This window comes from Cupressus sempervirens, chromosome 11 (assembly GCF_028749045.1).
Source record: "Cupressus sempervirens isolate cs-2001-9-10 chromosome 11, ASM2874904v1, whole genome shotgun sequence".
NCBI classification, from domain to species: domain Eukaryota; kingdom Viridiplantae; phylum Streptophyta; class Pinopsida; order Cupressales; family Cupressaceae; genus Cupressus; species Cupressus sempervirens.
Window position 1 is genome coordinate 509421335 of NC_143128.1, and position 23748 is coordinate 509445082.

Sequence of the window (23748 nt, forward strand, 5' to 3'; positions counted from 1 at the left end):
CTTAAAAGGAGCATTGGATATAGGATTGTTAGCAGTAGGTGGATTTGGACTTGGGCTATTAAGAGAGTTAGCCAAGATTTTGGTAAAAGGCTGAAGGCCATTTATATCCAAAGATTTTGCTCTAGAAGAAGATGTTGTAGGAAACTTAGGGCTTGCATCCTCATAAGCCAACTCAACTTCTTCAATTTTGTCATTCAAATTAATAGACTCTTGTATAAGAAATCTACCATATTCATCTTGTTGTCTTCCTCTTCAATGCATGCAATTGAATTCCTCACACTTATGATGGAATTTTTAGGACTGCAAATCTCTAAAAACTTAACTAAAAAAACTATGACCCAAAAAGATGTTCCTAGCTTGACACCATCCCTGACAACAACACCAAAAATGGTCTATCTCACAATAGATATGTGATAATAATGCCCAAGGCCTTACTTAGGAATATTTTATTCAATCTAAGGATTAATTCTCCCACCATGAGGTGCATTTAATCTATCAACCTAGGGACATAAACTTGAAATGGTTGGCACGGTATGTGTACTAGGTTTCTTAAGGAGTCATTATGATTATGCTATAGGAAATTTAAATACATATAAAGAACCTACACTAGTGTTGTAGGAATGTAATACACTTAACCCTTTTCTAAAATGAATGCTAGAAATGCAAATCTATGCTAACCTATATTTTAACTCCAATGATCCACTATAACTACTCTTGCAGATGTTGTAGGAACATTCACAAAGTATGATGTTGCAAGAACAACTTATAACTTCTATTTGAAACATTGAAAATACTAGAAGTAAATCTACACTATTCTAACTTAATTCATCTCTCTAGTGGGCCCCCTTGGTTAGCTTCTACTAATCTACTAACATAGAACCAAGAATTACTTCATTATATTCAAAAACTCCTTACATAAGAACAATACATAAAACTATAAAATAACTCACTACAAGAGTCAACAATGTTTTTCCATAAAATTTTCTCCACCTCCAAAACTATCAATCCCATCCCTATAAATAGAGGATTGAAACTTATTCTAAAACAAGAAAGAAAAAAAACTAACTACAAATCCACCAAAGAATAAGATGGAAATATAATAGCTCATAGTATAAGATATAAAGTTTGGGTAACCAATTTAGCACAATAGTAAATGCAGAGTGAATATAGCAACATTTTATCCTTGCATTCCTGGAATAATAGCTCCTTGTTTGTAGCAACTATGTCTCCTAATGCCATTATGATTCTTCCACCATAGCTAGCCTTGATACTCTTTCCTAAATGTTGGTGACCATTCTCCATCTTCTTCCCTAACAAGTTAGTTGTGATGCAAAAATATTTACGTAAATAAGCATAATCAAATTAAATCCAAATATTAGAACTTACATTCCAATGGTTATATGAAATACTACATTATATGTATAATATTGGAAAAATATGACATAACTATCTACCCATGGGTTAATAGTTCTATCTAGACTTTATCATAAGTTTAGCTAGTTATAAGTTCACAAATGTCTTGGTAACATTAAAAATAGAGTATTAAGATTAACATAAAATAAAGGAAAAAATTTGCCTCATCATAGGTCATAAGCCATGTTGGCTTTAGAATTAGGACAAAATGCCTTCATTTCCATCAATGAGTAGTTAGAAAGCCATAGACCCATCTTTCTTCATAAAAGTGAATTTTACCTCAGAAATTTGACTCAAAATCTTTGTAGTTCTGATTTGTAGTTTCCTAGATCTTTCCATCATAAGATAATAAAGTGTATAACTTTTTAATACAATTGTTACATTTTTGCTTGGGTGTATTCTTGATGAGCCTCATTAAAGGGAAAGATAGCTGAATTATTCAAAATCTAAAGGTAATGAGCATGCTACTATAAGATAGAAGCTATGGAAACAAGGTGAACACACTTCTCATTAGGAAAACATTTGAGACACACCCCAACAAAAACTAAATCATCTAAACCCTAAATGAACTAAAATGACAATAAACCCACATGGAGGGATGGGAAGAAGCAAAGAAAAGTATAGCCAACAAAGATGCAATGGAACAGATTTGGGAAATTGATGAGAAGTAAGTCACCTAAAGGCTATCTTGACATGTGGAAAATTGATGAGAAGTAAGTCACCTAAAGGCTGTCTTGACATGCAATCTTGAATAGAATCTCAATGTATACCAACTAAAAACTCACAAGAGAAGAACAAAAAGTTGGCAATAGAATGCAAAATGCTTGAGTCCTCAATCCAACAACAGTTTGATACTCTTCACTTGCATTCTCTCCAAATGAGAGGCCAAGGGTCTCTTTTATATAATCTTGGACCCAATCAATAGTCAAGATTAAACCACATCAATAGTTCAGATTAGAGGAGATATTAAGTCTTCAATGTTTTAATGAGTTGAATGAGATGAATTACAGATAATAGTATAAAAACAACAATATATGACTCAATAAGCTACTAAAAATTATAGATATATGACCAATTTTGATCACATGAACATTGGGAGTTTATTGTCCATCATTAATATCACAACCAAATTTATGACTAAATTACTTTAATCATTAATATGGTCATTAATTTGATCATTGATCTAGTTGTTGTTTGTTATTAAATAGTAGTTTTTTTGGTAGTTTATTTAGTAATTTATTTGGTAGTTTATCTGATAGTATATTTGATAGTATATTTGGTAGTTAATTTGGTGGTATATTTTCTTTTTTATTTAGTAGTTTATTTGGTACTATATTTGATAGTTCATATAATCATTAATTTAATCAATATTAGGGAATGAGGGAATCTCACCACCATCCTCCTACTTGTAAAGCAGGTGCTCTTCCATTGAGTTAGTGCACTTTAAAAAATAGTGATGCTATTAAATGCATAATGTAAAGATCAAGAGAAAGTTTTAATTTTCAAATACATTACATGTGGCTTGTTCCACTTAATATAATAAAGTTGTGGAATAAAAAAAGAAAGAAATTAATTTTTGCAAACAACAAAGAAAACTAATCCTATAAAATTTGGATGGAAGAGATTTGGGAAATTGATGAGAAGTATAGCTTCATTTAATATATAACATGAATGGACTTACCTCTAGGAGAAAAATAAATAAATTGATGACTATATAACTATTTATGTTATTTATCAGTATTAATTTATTTACAATGTATTTTTATACTAGCACACAAAGGAGATAAATAAATCACTAGAAATATTAATTCCAAAAAATCAAACTTGTTAGAAACAACCTAGTAAATCTCATGGCTTATCTTATTATTGAATTATCATACACTTCTTCAACCATTCTAGATAGGTTCAACACCTAATCTCTTAGAGAAGTTGTTGCACATTAGGTGTACAATAACATTTAAAATAATGTTAGCATTAAAATACAACTTCGAAAAATATACAAACAAATTGGCAATTCATAAAATACAAAGCAAAAGAATAAGAGGGTAATATATGTTAAAAGAAATCTGCACATTTTTTAAAAAGACCTCAAGTTTTCACCCTAAATTCACATACTGACTAATATATGAATATATGAATATATTCCAACCTATTAACTGAAGAATGCTCTTGATGACTATTAATCCTAGTTTGGTTGTAGATAAGATTGAAAGAAAGCAATTCAAACCCCCAATACATATTGCAACAATGCATCCATTTAGCCACATCATAGGCTCAATTTGTTTCCTATGCAAACATTAAGAAGAATAGTAGTCTAAGTATAAGTATAATTTTTTTTAAAAAAATTAATATGAATATTACTTACAATAAGGTAAAAGCATATATCTGTGCCACCGTTTATGATACCAACGCCTGTTTTGGTCAAATCTCATTTCTCTATCAAAACTCATTTTTTTTCTAAAACTAAAAATACCCTTTTATAGATCTTAGATTCAATATCATCATTATATAAATTTTTGATTGTTTTGATTGGTTATAATATGTTATAATCTCAAAATATTATAAGTTGATATTTTAATATTTTAGAAGATGCTCACTTAAAAAAGGAAAAAAAATAGTAAATCATACCAAAAAAATTAAAATATAATATTTATCTCTAGAGGAGAGAATCCTTTTTATGAATATGTAATTCTTTTTCAAGAAGGTATAGATTTGGTAGGGAAGTTTTGACAGGAGGAAAAAACTATTGGATTCTAACAAGGTCAAACTTGAGTACTTATAACAAAGAAAATATACATCAAAAATAATTATTATTATTTTTTTTTTCCCTAGCTATACATGTCACCTATAAGACATTTTCAAATCAGAACAAAAATAGATGATTTGCATATACTTTTTTTATGGGAACTACATCCTATATTTTTTACAGTTAAAAAAGGGACTTCAAAATAAAATAAAATGAATTAATTCTTGCTCAAAAATATTCTAAAAATTATAGGCATAAAATTCATCCAATTTTACACATTTCATTAGTTTACATGATCTTCATATTCTAAACACAAACACCATTGTTTGTCATTAATGTTGAATTGTTGCATTTTGATATCATGTTTCTTTATAAAAGGTGACACATGTTTTTGCTTTTACCCAATAAGTATCCTATGTCAATTTTACTTAAAATTGTGAAACAACAAATATTTGAAACATTGATGCTTTGGTGTGTAGAAAATGTGCAAGTTACAACAACTTGCTCTAGGTCATGCTCTAATATCTCTCCTATTGTCACCATTTTATACCTCTCTTAAATAGTAGTAAGGATTTGAATAGTAGTCTTTCATTGGAATGAGATCAAGAATACTATTTAAAAGTTCCAAATAAAAAAATAATTCATTTAACAAATAAAAAGACCAATATCTCTCAAAAATAAATAAACAATTCTATCAATAGAAATTGATATAAATTAATTAAATTAATGTAGTTGATTAACATTTACTAATGATCTTATTGAAGGTCAATAGCATTAAATGTTAAATAATTTAAGATTAAAAATTAAGCTAAATATAAAACTAATTTTAAAATAATTAAATGGGTGCAATTAATCACCAAATAGAGAGCAGTATAAAGTAAAGGCCAACACTTTTTCTTATTTTATTATAGGATCTATAAATCATTCAATGTAAATTCATAATACCATAGAATATCAACACAACTACCAAAAATACACTATGTTTCAAAAAATTATTTTGGTTTCCTCTACTTTTTACATGACACTTGTACTAGGAAACTTATAGTTCGAATTGATCATTTGAGGAGAAAGGGTCTTTTTCCTTAATATTCAACACTTGTATTTACTCATCCTTTGAGCTATTTTATATTGTTGATTAATGATAATAATTTTCCTGCATTTGTATTCACTTATTAAAAAATAAGATGATGACTACTTCTAGGCTTTATCTTTGATTTTATAGAAACTTTCTTCCTCTTTGTTAGATTCCTCTACTATTTTAGAGGAACCTTCTTTTTTATTGTTTTCTTTTGCAATAATAGAATGGATAGAGTTATCTTACTTATTCTATGTGTATCCTTGTGTGAGTGTTCCTTTATGTATACTTATATTATTTATTTGTTTATATAATGTACTTAGTATACTAAAAATGTTAGTACTACATTGCCAATGTTGAATTCTTTCACAGAAGAAGAATTTGGTATTATTAGTTCTTGCCATGGTAGAGAACTTGTGTAATGCCCCGCCAAGGGATCCAAAGAATTAACCTAAAATTTCACTAAAATTGGTAGCATTTTTTTTTTTTAAACATGAAAATAAATACCACATATAACTCATGCACCATAACAGAAGCAATAGCAATGTCCATCTAAAATTAAACATAACATACATAACATATTACATTCTTTAAGATCCCTTAACGTTGAATTACATCTAAACAACTAACATACATGAATCCATCTAGTAAAACATCCACATGAAATAATAATGATAAGTCCAATGTTAATACATTACATTTCAAATGCTTAATCATCCTCTGTACATGCCACAGGGTATGAAAAGCTCAAAAGAAAATACATATGTAGAATAAGGTACATCATCCTACTCTAATCCATGATACATCAAAGTAAAGATAATCACATGATATATATGATACATCATCATAGAAGACATATACATCCATCATAAAGATCAAGCATAATAAACAAAGTGCACGATTCCTCCCAACTGTTAATAGCATCATTAGACCATCGTGGATCCTAGCCATCCCTCTGTGTGTAACATTCCAAATCACCGAAGAGATCATCGGTATTAACATAGTAGGAATGTCACTCCTAACATATACTATATCATATGCAGAAAGTAATCTAACATGCAAATAAAAGCATAAGATAACATCATCTAACATATGCTAATCATCAATGAAAGGATACATATCCACCATCAGGAAGGGTGCATCAACCATGATGTCTCAATGAATCTCAAATGATAAGAGTGGAAAAACACTACCACCCGACCGCGTGGTACCTAACTGGTCCACTCCCACCGTGCTGAGGAGATAATCTCAAGTCCCAAATAGACTATCCAAAACACTTAGCATAAATCTCTATAAGTCAAGGAATCCTAAAAGTATACTAACTCAAAGATTCCAAACACAAAAATGACATCTAATTCTTAGAGGCACACAATGACATGTAGGAACCTAATGTGTAAGCGGGAAAGTGTTATTGCATTTATCATGTACAAGTTACCCTGGCAGTTAGCTAAACTCCACGGGTCCATACTGATCTCATGTGGCCACTAGTATCCTCTCATACTGACAAGGCATACTATGGAATGCAAGGTTGCAACCATGCATTCTCACTACTCCCATCCTAGCTTGTACAAGCACTCAAGGCATGGGCGAGAACCAAAACTCTTATCTTTTTAGGTTTATTTAGTTAGTATTAGGTGTGAATGTTATCACTTATTAATCCAACTTACAATGAGTTACCTTGGCAGCCTCTTAGGGCCCCGACCCCATTGCAAGCCACTTCCCAACACTACATGCAGATATCCTACCCTAAGCTCATGGAATCATAAATCTAAAAATCACAAAAGATAATCCATAATAAAATCATCAAATATGCACAAAAGCATCAAACCTCCATGAGCAAGCATCCATAGAAAATCATGACCACAACAACTCTCTATTGGCAACTGAAGTATCACTAATAATCAAAATTATCCAATGGTTCTCAATAACCAAAATATATCTCAATCATACTAATCGAAGACTCCAAAAATGGTTGATTCAAACATGTCACAACATGACATCATCAAGAATAAACCCACATTACAGTCCCATCATGGTGACTAGAAAATAACCAAGGATAACTGATCGATGACCAAAAATGGTTAAGTCAAGTGTCTCATACATAAGAACCTCAACTATAACAATCAATAATTACAACCAATACATAGAGCATTCCATCACATAACCATGGTTGGGTTTATAAAGAGTGAGATTAAAACATCATCATAACATCACAATCACATAACCTCCAAGCCTCTGGTAGACGTCCTATAATTGGTCAACACTAGTCAACCCAAAACCAAAAACAATAGCATAAAGAATACACAATGCAAACACATGTTTTGGTTTTGCTAAGTTTGCAAACTTGAATTTAAATGTAAAAGTCTCAATTTATGTTTTTCAATTTAAATATCAAGTGGAGAAATTTCACATTTTACCTAACCCATGTAATGTATTGATAGATAAAAGTTTCTCCCCAAAAGCCATTAGACTCAATTTTCTAAATGTTCTAAATGTCTTTTATATACATATTTTGATGATAATGACCCCCATCATTTTCCAAAATAATAATTGAATTTATTTTCATATACATCTTTCCAAATTAAAAGATTACATTGATCCTATATTGCTCAACATTATAAAATAACTTGTTATTAAATAATTAGTCTTTAATTTCCAAACATCTATTAATATATTAATTATTTATTATTAATAATGTATATACATATATATACTTATATATATATATATTTATACATATATATATATATATATATAAATACATATACATATATAATTATTAACCTATAAATCGAATTAATAAACATTTGACAACACAGGGCGAGTTTATAACCGCCGATACATATATATCTATATCTATATATATATATATATATATATATATATATATATATATATATGACCCATGGATCGCAGGGTACACTGCGATTGCAGGTACACTACAGACTGCAAGTAATCTATGGTATCGCAGTCTACTTTGGCATTGCTGCCGACAGGGGTGGAAAAGCACGTCCCCTCCGCCCATTCAAATTTATAATTATATTATGTTTTATTAAAATGCATTCCTCCAATGTAAATCACGATGCATCATTCGCTCGCTGCAAAATATATGTCATTCGACTTTTTAATGAAATATATATGTATATATACATATGTGTGTGTATATATATATATATATACAAAGTTTGATCAAATATCATAGCATATATATATATATATATATATATATATATATATATATATATATATATATATATATATATATATATATATATATATATATATATATATATATATATATATATATATATATATATATATATATATATATTTCAATTCTCAGAATTTTCCTATAAGTCTTTGATCTCAAAAATTTTCCAATAATTAATCTAATGGGTTTGATTATGAATCTAAACCCTAGCCCTGTGTTTATTTTTTTTAGATCTATGCATATAAAATTCTCAAATAAATTAAACTACCCATATTGAGAATGCATACAATGAAAATAGGAAATTCCTCAGAAGACATATGGAAGACATGAAGAAGACAGGGAATGCAAGATGCAGAAATAACATAAGTAAAATCACAAGAATCTACCTAGATTCTGATGCTAATTCACTCTTCCTCAGAAAATCCGCAAAGCTAGCTTCCTTCTTCAGAGTTCTCAAATCCTCCAATGCTCCAATTGCACTCCAAAAGCTGTGTCTAAGCTTCTAGGAATGCCTGAATATAAAGAGCTCTTAGGAAACATCTAGAATGCTTCTAGAAACAGCTAGAAGGTGTCACCAACTAAGCATGTGTCTTTACCAACCTTCTAGATGAATCATAGGGTTGTAGACACCATGTGCTTAATTGATGCACTAACCCCTGTTTTGTTGACATATGAGAAATGAAAAGGTGCATTAACTCCCATGCAAGCTTATAACTCCAATTTACTTATTATATAATTTCTATTTAAATATTTATAACTTTCATTTTAATTTTTATAACTTTTATTATTATTATTTATTTATTACTTTATTATTATTTTATTATTATTATTAATTTCTAATTTCTAATTTTCTTTTATTTAATTTTTTTCCTCAATTAATTCACATTTAATTAATTATAATCAAAATATCAAATATCATGATATTTTATATTAATTTTCTCAAATAATTAATTTATTAATTAAATCTATTTATTAAGACTTAATTAATAGAAAATTCACCATAGACCTCCAAGATAAAATATGAAAACCTTTCATAGAGCAATTCACACAAAATCAGTCTAAAGGGTTAAAAATCACGAATTATGTCATCCAACACATTCGGTGGGTAAAATATCTAGATACTTGTCCTACCTCATTAGGACAAATGGCTTAAGGGTTTGAGATTTGGACTTGAGAATTTATCTCCCTTCTCTTATCATTGAGATAGTATAATAGGATACGCTCATCCTGGCAATTCAAGGAAGTTGATACCTAGTACCTGCAACCTGCAGAAAAACCATGCATGTACATACAATATATATAATGCTAAGCTAAACAGACAATGGCAAGAAGTGGTGCATCATGTAGATCCCGACTAAGTAGGTGACTACGAATCCCTTCTTTAACCACATCAAAAATGCCATACAATAAGAAAACATGCACACCATACACATGCAAGTATGGGGTAAGTATCCATAATAAAACACATGAGATAATAAACTATCTAACTAATCATCAACAGCAACTGAAAGCAAAGCAAAGTAATGATCATCATGTAAACATGAAATGTAAAGTCTAGATGATCTCATCATATAACCACTGAATCCATAACATAATGTCTGATAGTCTCAAAACAATACCACTAATCCATCAACATAAAAATAGTCTAACATAGTTTGATAATAATAGCAACAATATGTCCAGAAAAGATTTAAACAAGGGTAGGCACTACATCCACCCCCCCTTGGATTAGGCTTACTCTTGGCAGCCTACAAAAAAGTAGGGATATAACTCTTGCAATCTAGCTGCATCCTCCCAAGTAGCTGAAGAATCATCCAGTAGGGTCCCATTGGATCCTTACTTGCTCGATGGTTCGATTCCTGAGGGTCAACTTTTGCTGCTCCAAAATATGAAATGGTTCCAAAGCTAGCTACTCGTCCTCTACCTGCAATGCATTCCAATCAAGAACATGTACAATTTCAGGATTATACTGCCGAAGCACAAAAATATGGAAAACATCATGAATGCGAGCTAGGCTGGGTGGTAGAGCAAGGCAATAAGCAACCAGGCCAATCCTCTCTAGAATCTTGAATGGTCCCACAAAGAGAGGTGCTAGCTTAGAACCCTTTCCATATTGGATTGGACTCTTTCATGGATGCACTCTCAAGAAAACCTTATCACCCATAGCAAACTGCTTATCAGTCCTATGTGCATCAACATACTTCTTCTGCCTATCCTATGCCATAGTCAAGTGCTCATGAATATGCACTACCTATTGCTCCATATCATGAAGCATCTCAAGACCCAATAGGATGTGATCCTCAAGGTTGTCCCGACTCAATGGTGTACGACAAGGACATCCATATAATGCCTGAAATGGTGCCATGCCAATAGAACTATGATACCCATTTTTGTAAGCAAACTCCACTAGGTAGAAATAGTCCTCCCAATGTGTCTGCCTATCCATCACATACATCTATAACATATCCTCCAAAACTTGATTTACCCTCTCTATCTGACCATCAGTCTCAGGATGATATGCCGAACTAAAGTTTAACTGCACTCCAAGCTCATGCTGCAATGATGTCTAGAATGCAGATGTGAATATAGGATCCCTATCAAAAATGATATTTCTAGGAATACCATGTAATCTCACAATGTCACACATGAAGACATTAGCTAAAAAAAGCTACTATGTAGGAAGACTTGATCAGTGAGAAATGTGCCACCTTGGTCAATCGATCAACAGTGACCATGATTGCATCATGACGTCGAACAGTCATAGGTAATCCTATTATGAAGTCCATGGAGATGATATCCCATTTCCAAGAAGGAATGAGATTAGGCTGCAAAATTCTAGTCGGGTGCTGATGTTTTGCCTTAACTCTCTGACACTCAAGGCACCTAGCCACAAAATCAGCAATATATCACTTCATCCCAGACCAAAAGAAAAAATGTCTCAAATTAACATGCATCTTCTTGACACATGGATGTGCTAAGTAAGGTGTACAATGGGCTTCTGCTAGAATCAAGGTGTGAAGCTCATCCAAAAATGGCACATAAATCCTCCCCAAATGTCTCAAAAGACCATATGATTCTCAAACGTAACCTACAAACCTACCTTCCAAAGGTCTTCCTGAATCAATCTCTCTGCACACTTCCTGATACCAAGAATCTGTAGGAAGTGCCTCAAGAATCCAACTCCTCAAATCCACACTAAGAGTCATAGATGATACCACATGTCTCCTATGACTCAAAGCATCTGCCACCACATTCTCCTTACCCTGAATGTACTTAACCCCAAAATCATACTCGCATAGAAAATCCATCCATCACCTCTGGCGAGCATTCAAATTGGGCTGAGTGAAAATGTATTGAAGAGTACAATGATCGCTATGTAGCTCAAATCTATACCCCAACAAGAAATGTCTCCACCTTGTCAAAGCATGAACTACCACTGCTAACTCAAGATCATGCGTAGGGTAATTTAACTCATGATTCTCGAGCTTGCATGATTCATATGCAATCACCTGTCCATTTTGCATCAACACTACCCCAATCCCTTCAAGAGAAGCATCTATACACACCATGAAATCACCTTCTAGATCAGGTACGGCTAAAATTGGTGCACTAGTCAAAATCCCCTTGAGCTTCTAGAAAGCTTCCTCACATTTCTCTATCCACAAAAACTTCTTCCCTTTCCTCTGAAGAGAAGTGATAGGATGTGCTATGCTAGAGAAATTCTGGACAAATCTGTGATATAACTAGCTAAACCCATGGAACCACGAATCTCTGACACATTAGTCAGTATAGGCCAATCTATTATCACCTGAATCTTTGCAGGATCCACTAAAATACCATCATTTGAAATAACATGCCCTAAATATTGAATCTTTGATTTGAAGAATTCACACTTAGCTGCATTAGCATAAAGCTGATTGTCTCTCAAACACTGCAATACCAACCGCAGGTGTTCCTCATGCTCTTTCTAAGTCTTAGAATATATCAATATGTCATCAAGAAACATAAGTACAAACCTATCCAGATAAGATCAGAACACACCATTCATCAAACTCATGAAAATTGATAGAGCATTAGTCAACCCAAAAGTTACCACTGTGAACTCATAATGCCCATAGCAAGTTCGAAAAGTGGTCTTGTGAATTTTGGCTTCCTTAATGTAAAGGTGGTGGTATCTTGACTTAAGGTCAATCTTGGAGAATACTGTAGCTCCCTTGATCTGATCAAATAAGTCATCAATCCTAGGCAGAGGATACCTATTCTTAATAGTCACCTTATTCAACTGTCTGTAGTCAATACAAAGGCACAAAGAATCATCTTTCTTCTTCACAAAGAGCACTGGAGCTCCCCATGGTGATATGCTAGGTTGAATGCTCCCTTTGGCCAAAAGTTCCTCTAGCTGAAGACATAGCTCACCCAATTCCTGTGTAGTCATGCAATAAGGAGCTTTAGACATAGGCTCCACTCCAGGAATCAGATCAATACTGAAGTCAATGTCCCTCTTTGGAGGCATGCCTGGAATCTCACTTGGAAAGATATCTACGTACTCCTATAAAATTGGGTGATCTAAAGTCTTCTTCATAGGATCTTCCTCATCAAGATCATTTACCATAACAAAAAATATCTGACATCCCTTATGAAAACTTCACTTCATTTGCATAGCAAAAATTATCCACAGAGATACAGGCCTTGGTATCCCAACTATCTTCACATCATTCCCTTGGTCATCTTGGCACATAATAATATTTTTCCTGCAATCTATACTGGCTCTATGAGATCCAAGCCAGTGCATGCCTAAAACCACATCATAGGAACCAAGGGGTATGACTCAAAGATCCACTGTAGTATCAAAGCTTCCTAAGCTAAGCCCACACTTATGAACTACAGAATCTGTGGAGACCTTAATGCCTGAGGCTAGTTCCACTTGCCAACCATGATCTTGCTTCACCACATACAACTTACACTTAGAAACTATAAATGGTGAAATAAATGAATCTATAGCCCTAGAATCAAACAATACTGAAAGAGATATACCTCTAATAGCACCTGTGGTCTCAACCACTATTCCCTAATGATCTGCCTGATGTTGATCAACTGCTGCAAAAACTTTATGAGCTCTACCTGCATCACCCACTGTAGACTCTGAAACTATAGGCCTAGGTCCTGAAAACCAAGGTGCTCACTATGGACACTAAGTTGCATAATGTCCAATCTGACCACATCAAAAACATTATGTATTTCTACTAGATCCTCTACCCATAGGTGGTACATTTGATTGTTGATGACTGTTCTTGCTAACAAAAGACTGGCTACTCTGAACTAGCTGATTGGGCTGATTTTGTTTATTGTGTTGAGCATTGCAGTTGTTCTTGGTGTTAGAACCTTTGCCACCACCTTGAGCTTGAGAATTTGATCCCTTTTGTTGCTGTGTCTACTGAGACTGTTGCTGAAATTGTTTCCCCTTAGAGAAAGAAAACTTCTTGTTACCACCTAAATTGTAGTTGCCTTTAGATCCTGATGTTGCTAGCACTCCTACAAAACCTCCTTGACCAAGGTTGACACTTTTCTCAACAAGGATAGCTTGACGTACTGCATCCTTGAGGGTTTTTGGCTCAAATACCTTAACTCCCCCAATTATACGATTATTCAAACCCCTAATAAAGTGTTGTGTCAACTGAGCTAAATTTTCACTAAACCTTGAAAAAGACATGAGCTCATAAAACTTACACTCATACTCGGTCACTGACATAGTGTACTATCTAAGATTATGAAATTCATTTTCCCTTTGCTGTTTTCATTCCTATGGTAGGAATCATTTACGGAAACTCTCTAAGAATAGTTCCCACGTGACACTGCTCATATTGATTCCCAGCTTCTTCTCCTCAATCGTCCACCAAGTGGCCCCAAAATTCTCTAAATTAGTGATCGCAAATCTTGCCTTAACATTATTGTCAAACTCCTGCATGGCAAAAATCCAGTCGAGGGAAATAAGCCACTACTCAGCCACATAACTAGAACATTACCCATTGAAAGGCTTAACCTTGGATCTTGAAAGATCCTTCATCTAAATGGACACAATGGACCTCTGATGATCCTTTCGAGGACTTCTAGATCTAGGTCTATGCTCTTGTTCTGCCTGGTGCACTTTGTGTTGTTCTTGAATAGGAGGTAGATGTTCAAGAATAGTTTGCATCATCTATCTCAAACCAACCTCTTCAGACTCAACTTGGTCCTCTCTACAACTCTCTTCCTAGTGCCTACTAGTTTGCTCTTCCCTGCTCTCTACATGAGCCGATCCCTCATGGGTAGACTCATGGACACTGATAGCTCTACCATGACCATGGCCTCTAACATGGCCTCTAATAGAAGACCTAGTCCTAGAAACCATCCTACAATAGTACAAAGTACTATTACAATCACACGTTGCAATAGACTTGGTTTAGTTACTTTGTTTAGGTTTAAGTAAAATTTCCAGTTTTGAAAACTAAGTGTTGAAGTATGAAAAAAAAATACAAGTAACAGTTCAAGTTCTATTTTAGTTCACCTAGTTTCAAGTTTGAAGAAAAAAAAATACACTTTAGTTCAAAGTTCTAATTGTTCCAAAATACCCAGAGCTCCCAATGTAGAAACTCGGTATCTGATACCAAATGTAATGCCCCGCAAAGGGATCCAAAGAATTAATCTAGAATTTCACTAAGTTTGGTAGCTATTTTTTTTTTTAAACATGAAAGTAAATACCACATATAACTCATGCACCATAATGGAAGCAATAGCAATGTCCATCTGAAATTAAACATAACATACATAACATATTATATTCTTTAAGATCTCTTAACATTGAATTACATCTAAACAACTAACATACATGAATCCATCTAGTACAACATCCACATGAAATAATAATGATAAGTCCAATGTTCATACATTACATTTCAAATGCTCAATCATCCACTTTACATGCCATAGGGTATGAAAAGCTCAAAAGAATATACATATGTAGAATAAGGTACATCATCCTACTCTAATCCATGATACATCAAAGTAAAGATAAATGATATACATGATACATCATCATAGAAGACATATACATCCATCATAAAGATCAAACATAATAAACTAAGTGCACTGTTCCTCCCAACTGTTAATAGCTTCATTAGACCATCATGGATCCTAGCCATCCCTCCGTGCGTAACATTCCAAATCATCGAAGAGATCATCGGTATTAACATAGTAGGAATGTCACTCCTAACATATACTATATCATATGCAGAAAGTAATCTAACATGCAAATAAAAGCATAAGATAACATCATCTAACATATGCTAATAATCAATGAAAGGATACATATCCACCATCACGAAGTGCGCATTAGCCAAGATGTCTCAATGAATCTCAAATGATAAGAGTGGAAAAAAACTACCACCTAACCATGTGGTACCTAAGTGGTCCACTCCCACGATGCTGAGGAGGTAATCTCAAGTCCCAAACAGACTATCCAAAACACATAAAATAAATCTCTATAAGTGTAGGAATCCTAAAAGTATACTAACTCAAAGGTTCCAAACACAAAAATGACATCTAATTCCCAGAGGCACACAATGACATGTAGGAACCTACTATGCAAGTGGGAAAGTGTCATCGCATTTATCATGTACAAGTTACCCTGGCAGTTAGCTAAACTCCACGAGTCCATACTAATCTCATGCGGCCACTAGTATCCTCTCATACTGACAAGGCATAATATGGAATGCAAGGTCGCAACCATGCATTCTCACTACTCCCATCCTAGCCTATACTAGCACTCAAGGCATGGGCGAGAATGAAAACTCTTATCTTTTTAGGTTCATTCAGTTAGTATTAGGTGTGAATGTTATCACTTATTAATCTGACTTATAATGAGTTACCATGGCAGCCTCTTAGGGCCCCAACCCCCATTGCAAGCCACTTCCCGACACTACATGCAGATATCCTACCCCAAGCTTATGGAATCATAAATCTCAAAGTCACAAAAGATAATCCATAATAAAATCATCAAATATGCACAAAAACATCAAACCTCCATGATCAAGCATCCATAGAAAATCATGACCACAACAACTCTCTATTGGCAACTGAAGTATCACTGATAATCAAAAGTATCCAATGGTTCTCAATAACCAAAATATATCTCAATCATACTGATCGAAGACTCCAAAAATGGTTGAGTCAAACATGTCACAACATGACATCATCAAGAATAAATCCACATTACAGTCCCATCATGGCGACTAGAAAATAACCAAGGATAACTGATTGATGACTAAAAATGGTTAAGTCAAGTGTCTCATACATAAGAACCTCAACTATAACAATCAGTAATTACAACCAATACATAGAGTATTCCATCACATAACCATGGTTGGGTTTATAAAGATCAAGATTAAAACATCATCATAACATCACAATCACATAACCCCCATGCCTTTGGTAGACGTCCTATAATTGGTCAACACTAGTCAACCCAAAACCCAAAACAATAGCATAAAGAATACACAATGCAAACACATGTTTTGGTTTTGCTAAGTTCACAAACTTGAATTTAAATGTAAAAGTCTCAGTTTACATTTTTCAATTTAAATATCAAGTGGAGAAATTTCATGTTTTACTTAACCCATGTAATGTATTGATAGATAAAATTTTCTCCCCAAAAGCCATTAGACTCAATTTTCTAAATGTTCTAAATGTCTTTTATATACATATTTTGATGATAATGACCCCCATCATTTTACAAAATAATAATTGAAATTCTTTTCATATACATATTTCCAAATTAAAAGATTAAATTGATCCTATATTGCTCAACATTATAAAATAACTTGTTATTAAAGAATTACTCTTTAAATTCCAAACATCTATTAATATATTAATTATTTATTATTAATAATGTATATGCATATATATACTTATATATATAATATATATATACATATACATATATAATTATTAACTTATAAAATGAATTATATAAAAATTGAATTAATAAACATTTGACAACACACGGTGAGTTTATAACCACCGACACACACACACACACACACACACACACACATATATGACCCGCGGATCGCAGGGTACACTGCGGTCACAAGTACACTGCAGACCGTAGGTACTCTGCGGTACCACAGTCCACTTTTTCATTGTCATCGACGGGAGTGGGAAAACATGTCCCCTCCGCCCATTCAAATTTATAATTATATTGCATTTTATTAAAATGCATTCCTCCAATGTAAATCGCAATGCATCATTCGCTCACTATGTATATGTATATATATATATATATATATATATATATGTGTGTGTGTGTGTGTGTGTGTGTGTGTGTATATTTATATATATATATATATATATGCATATATGTATTCAAATTTGGAAATATAAATATATATAAATTTTAGTTCTTAGAATTTTCCTATAAGTCTTTGATCTCAAAAATTTTCCAATAATTAATCTAATGGGTTTGATTATGAATCTAAACCCTAACCCCGTGTTTTTTTTTTATAGATCTATGCATATAAAATTCTCAAATAAATTAAACCACCCATATTGAGAATGCATACAATAAAAATAGGAAATTTCTCAGAAGACATATGGAAGACATGAAGAAGATAGGGAATCCAAGATGCGGAAATAACATAAGTAAAATCATAAGAATCTACCTGGATTCTGATGCTAATTCACTCTTCCTCAGAAAATCCGCAGAGCAAGCTCCCTTCTTCAGAGTTCTCGAATCCTCCAATGCTCCAATTGCACTCCAAACGCTGTGTCTAAGCTTCTAGGAATGCCTGAATATAAAGAGCTCTCAGGAAACATCTAGAATGCTTCTAGAAACAGGTAGAAGGTGTCACCAACTAAGCATGTGTCTTTACCAACCTTCTAGATGAATCATAGGGTTGTAGACACCATGTGCTTAATGTATGCACTAACCCCTGTGTTGTTGACATATGAGAAATGAAAAGGTGCGTTAACTCCCATGCAAGCTTATAACTCCAATTTACTTTTGATATAATTTCTATTTAAATATTTATAACTTTCATTTTAATTTTTATAACTTTTATTATTATTATTTATTTATTACTTTATTATTATTTTTTTATTATTATTAATTTTTAATTTCTAATTTTCTTTTATTTAATTATTTTTCCTCAATTAATTCACATTTAATTAATTATAATCAAAATATCAAATATCATGATATTTTATATTAATTTTCTCAAATAATTAATTTATTAATTAAATCTATTTATTAAGACTTAATTAGTAGAAAATTCACCATAGACCTCCAAGATAAAATATGAAAACCCGTCATAGAGCAATTCACACAAAATTAGTCTAAAGGGTTAAAAATCATGAATTATGTCATTCGACACATTCGGTGGGTAAAATATCCAGATACTTGTCCTACCTCATTAGGACAAATGGTTTAAGGGTTTGGGATTTGGACTTGAGAATTTATCTCCCTTCTCTTATCATTGTGATAGTATAGTAGGGTACACTAATCCTGGCAATTCAGGGAAGTCGATACCCGGTACTTGCAACCTGCAAAAAAACCATGCATGTACATACAATATATATAATGCTAAGCTAAACAGACAATGGCAAGAGGTGGTGCAACATGTAGATCCCAACTAAGCAGGTGACTATGACTCCCTTCCTTAAGCACATTAGAAATTTCATACAATAAGAAAACACGCACACCATACACATGCAAGTATGGGGTAAGTATCCATAATAAAACACATGAGATAATAAACTATCTAACTAATCATCAATAGCAACTGAAAGCAAAGAAAAGTAATGATCATCATGCATACATGAAATGTAAAGTCTAAATGATCTCATCATATAACCACTAAATCCATAACATAATGTCTGATAGTCTCAAAACAATACCACTAATCCATCAACATAAAACTAGTCTAACATAGTCTAATAATAATATCAACAATATGTCCAGAAAAGATGTGAATGAGGGTAGGCACTACAACTCATGCCAAGGGAAAAGACATAAATGGTTATTAATTTTCTACTCCACCACCAATAATTTTATTTCATTTCTATCCTCCTATGTCTATTAGTTACTACCATAGAAAGGGAACTATAGCTAAGGGGACTTGTGTAAATTGTGACTAAACTATTTTGCATCAACCAATTAGAATTTTATTTCTCCAAGAATTATCTTATAATTTCATATAATAAAGTGTAACTTGCTCAGTTGTTAAGCAATAAAAAATGTTCTCTAGTGCAATTGGTCTAAAGTTACATCTGCAAAGGTTTCAAGTTCTCAAGGTGAGAGAAGGCATAATTTATGATGAAACATTGTTTTGATTGAAAAAGTAAATAAATAGTAAGTAATTCATATATGTTAATTGGATCTATAGTTTACTTTTTAAAGTTTTCTTATTGGAGCGCATATTGGCTCTATAGATTGTGAAGCAAGAACACATGACTCCTAAGAGACAAGGCATGCAAAACAGAGTATGGTTATATTAATAATTATCTATTTCTTTATACTATATAATACATATAACTATTTTATAATAAGAATTTATAGAAAAAGGGGTAAATACTTTGTATAATACAACTATTTTATAATAACAATTTTTAGAATAGAGATAAAGCTTAACTATGAACATTAATGATATTATGTAAGTTTTGTAATATTTCAATTTGTAATTAAGGTTTTTAAAATATTTTTTATAAATTTTAAAAATAAAGAATTTAATAGATTTTCTTATTAATCATTGAATCTATAACAAACTTCTAGAATTTTTGAAAATCTTTTGTATGATTTCATAAAATTATCCTACAATATATTATTTTGTGAGTAAAAAATAGTCATCTTCTAGGATTCAAGCATGCAATCATGTTGAATTATGGAGGAAAAATGAAATATGCACATCTATATACAAAGATAAAATTAACGTAGAGTACTTTATTTCTTATTTGGAACTTAATTGTTAACATGTTAATAAATAGATATAATTTCAATACCATTAGTATACTTTAACAACATATTCTATAATTTTATTTAAAATTTAACACAAAGTGATTTTTCTTATGCATTATCTTTGTTTACCCTTAAAATGATTAATTTCATTAGCAATTGGTGGCATGAGATTCTCTCTATATAATTGAGTCATTTTATTGCTTTACCACCTCCTACTATTCAAAATAATGATGAGAAATTAAACTCTAAGAGGGGGGTGGTGAATCAACGCTTAAAAACTTTAACCATTAAACATTCAACACATATCCATCTAATAATTTAACATGTAAACTAAAATAGCTAATTACAAATTTTCATCCATAGCATAAAACAAATAAAATATAACATAATGAGTTGGTTAAGTAGGAACCCTCCAATGAGAAGGTAAAACTAAGGTGGGGATGACACCCATAAATCTTCATTGTTGTGGCTATAAAGTGTATCCAGTTAAGGTTATAATAAGTTTGATCATAATCTATGATCTACCCTTTGAAAGGTCTACCCTATTAAAGGCTTACAAAGACTATTAGGTGTTACCCCATTAAAGGATTTCAACACCCTACTAAAAGTGTGCCTTGTTAGAGGACTTCAACTTACAATAAAGAAAGCACTCAATTAAGAGATTTACACAATCTTGCCAGGACTACTCTGTTAGGATATTTTCTCTATATCACCTACTATAATGATTTAGCACCATGATCCTTCAATTATACTTTGTTGATTAATGTTAGATCTTCTCTTTGTTGGTAAATCCTTGATCATTCTGATTAGATATGTCTCCTTTGTCCTATCTCTACTTTCCTCTATTCTGTCTAACTAATTTTGTAATTTATAACCTTATCAAAACCTTCATAGCCACCATGAAAAATCTCATTTTGTACTTAGCATTTGTCTCCTTTCACTTCTTCATACCCTAAAAACTTCTTAGGGTTTTCCTTCTTAAGTAAACATAGGTGGACTAGGGTTAGGTAGGAATCAATGACTGTGGTTGATCTATATTACCACCTATAACATCCCTCAATTCTATTGGTTGCATGTACTACATAGGGATTCACAATATACCTCCATATAAATCTTATAGAATCATAAATCAATTGTTAAGTTGGTCCAAAAATGGTTTACATAGAAGTTTGTGCCATTACAAACAACTATGTCCAAAATTGTTTACTCAGCATCTGAATACTATGATGCTGAACATGTACTATTTTCTTAATATTGATAGTCAACACCTAAATCACTTAGCATATATAGTCTACTCATCTCATGAGTGACTCAACACACACTATCTTCTTGACACATATTGGTGCTCAACACTGACTAGGTATATTACTCGACATGTATTTTCTAGAAACTTATGCTTGACATGCTTTGATCACTTAGCTTGCATTGATTTCTTGACTCACTCTGATCACTCAGTAGCTTGCATTGAAATTCTATTAAATAATGACTAATTTTCTTGTCACAAACTTCTCAAAATTAGTCTAATATTAACAATCTCCCCTTTGGCATGAGTGGAAAAAATACATTGTCAAGCATATAAATTCTTTAATATGCATAAGTTAGAAAATGTATGGGCTAAGTGCAAGAATTTGGGTCTCACTTTTGTGCAAAAAGTGGAAGTATTTTTCCTATTTATGAAATTTCTTGTTAGAGATAGTAAATAAAATCATAGCACTATAAAATTTATAATTCTAAAATCAGGATAGTGAGAGCTCTAATGGGGTTTTTCTCATAAAAAAATTTGATTGGGAAGACCCTCTAAAAATTATGGCAAGGTGTGAATTCATCAGTTCAATACCTTAGCCAAATCTTGAGAGGTCAAGCCATAGGCTTGGTCTCACCAAGCCTATGCCAAACCAAAATCCAAGGTAGCAAAAAAAACTCCCACCCCATGTTGTAAGAAATGGGCACTCGTTATTTGAAATTCAAAAAATTGGTACCCATTTTGAAAAAGTCAAATCAACATATAAAATCTCCCACAAACAACAAAATTTTGAATTTTTAGAAATGGGTACCTGTTTCTAAAAAATGCAATTTTTTTATTTGTTCAAAAATGGGTACCCTTTTTTTGAAAATAAAAAGTAGGTACCCAATTTAAAAAAAATGGGTGCCCATTTTTGAATTTTGGATTAGGTGCTTGAGCCTAAAATGGGTACCCATATCTAAAAGAGCATATCTCAATCCACAAACTTCCTCAAAATTGAGACCCAACTCCTTGCTTCTACTCTATGCTTCAATACTCAAGTCATATACACAATTCAAAAACTTCAAAATTTTGCAAAATTGATGACTAACTATCATATCTTATTTCTCCATTACTCCCCTTGAGTAAATGTTTCCTTTCTATATCTAAATCTAATACTCCTACTAAGTGTATATGTTGTTCCATGTTTTTGCATTATTACTCCCCCTTACTTAAAACTTCATAATCCCCCTTTTTGACACTTATGTCATGGGTGGTACACTGAGAGTGTGTTTGTTCAAAAATGATTTATGGATCTTCATTATAATCCTTAGGTCTACATCCCAATTATTGCACACTACCTCTACAAAATGATATTGAATATCTAGCTTGGCATCAAGGTCAACTAAGCCATCATGGGTGGAAAGATGAGAATATTTCTTCATCAAAGTTTTAGCATAGGCTAGTTCCTTGTGTAACATTTCCATGTGTGGGGTTAACATGGATTGAATACTTATCAATGTAGCTCAAATGTTTTCATCTTGTGCTTTCAGCTCAGCAAGCATACCTTCTGTGGACAAATAATCTCTAAAAATGAGCTTGGCTTTGACTAGGAGATAACTTAAGAGTAGTACTTGTAGTTTGTAAATCTCCTTACAGTTGGTCAATAGCCCTCTGAATTTCCTATGTTAAAAGATTCACATTTCATAACCTAGTGTAGAGAAAAAATATTCTCTAATACCTTCTTCACACTTTCCATTTTGGTTGCAAAATCAACTTGTTCTAGTGTAATGGCACTAGATATCTTCTCAAGTACTTTAGTGTGAAATTTCCTTTTAGATCACTCAAGTAACTTTACATTTGAATCTAGATCTTCATCCTTTATTTTGTCTTCAATAGTGACAAGTTTCTCAATGATGGGATTATCTTCATTCATCTTTGAGAGACTAAATGCATCATAAAATATGTCTTTTATCTCATGAATTTTTTTTTTTTCTTGTACTCCCTCCTCATCTCTTGTATTTTCTTCCTCTATAGTGCTTCCTATAGAATTCTCATCTTCTTAATAGAGATATTTTCCATATCAAACTTGGGC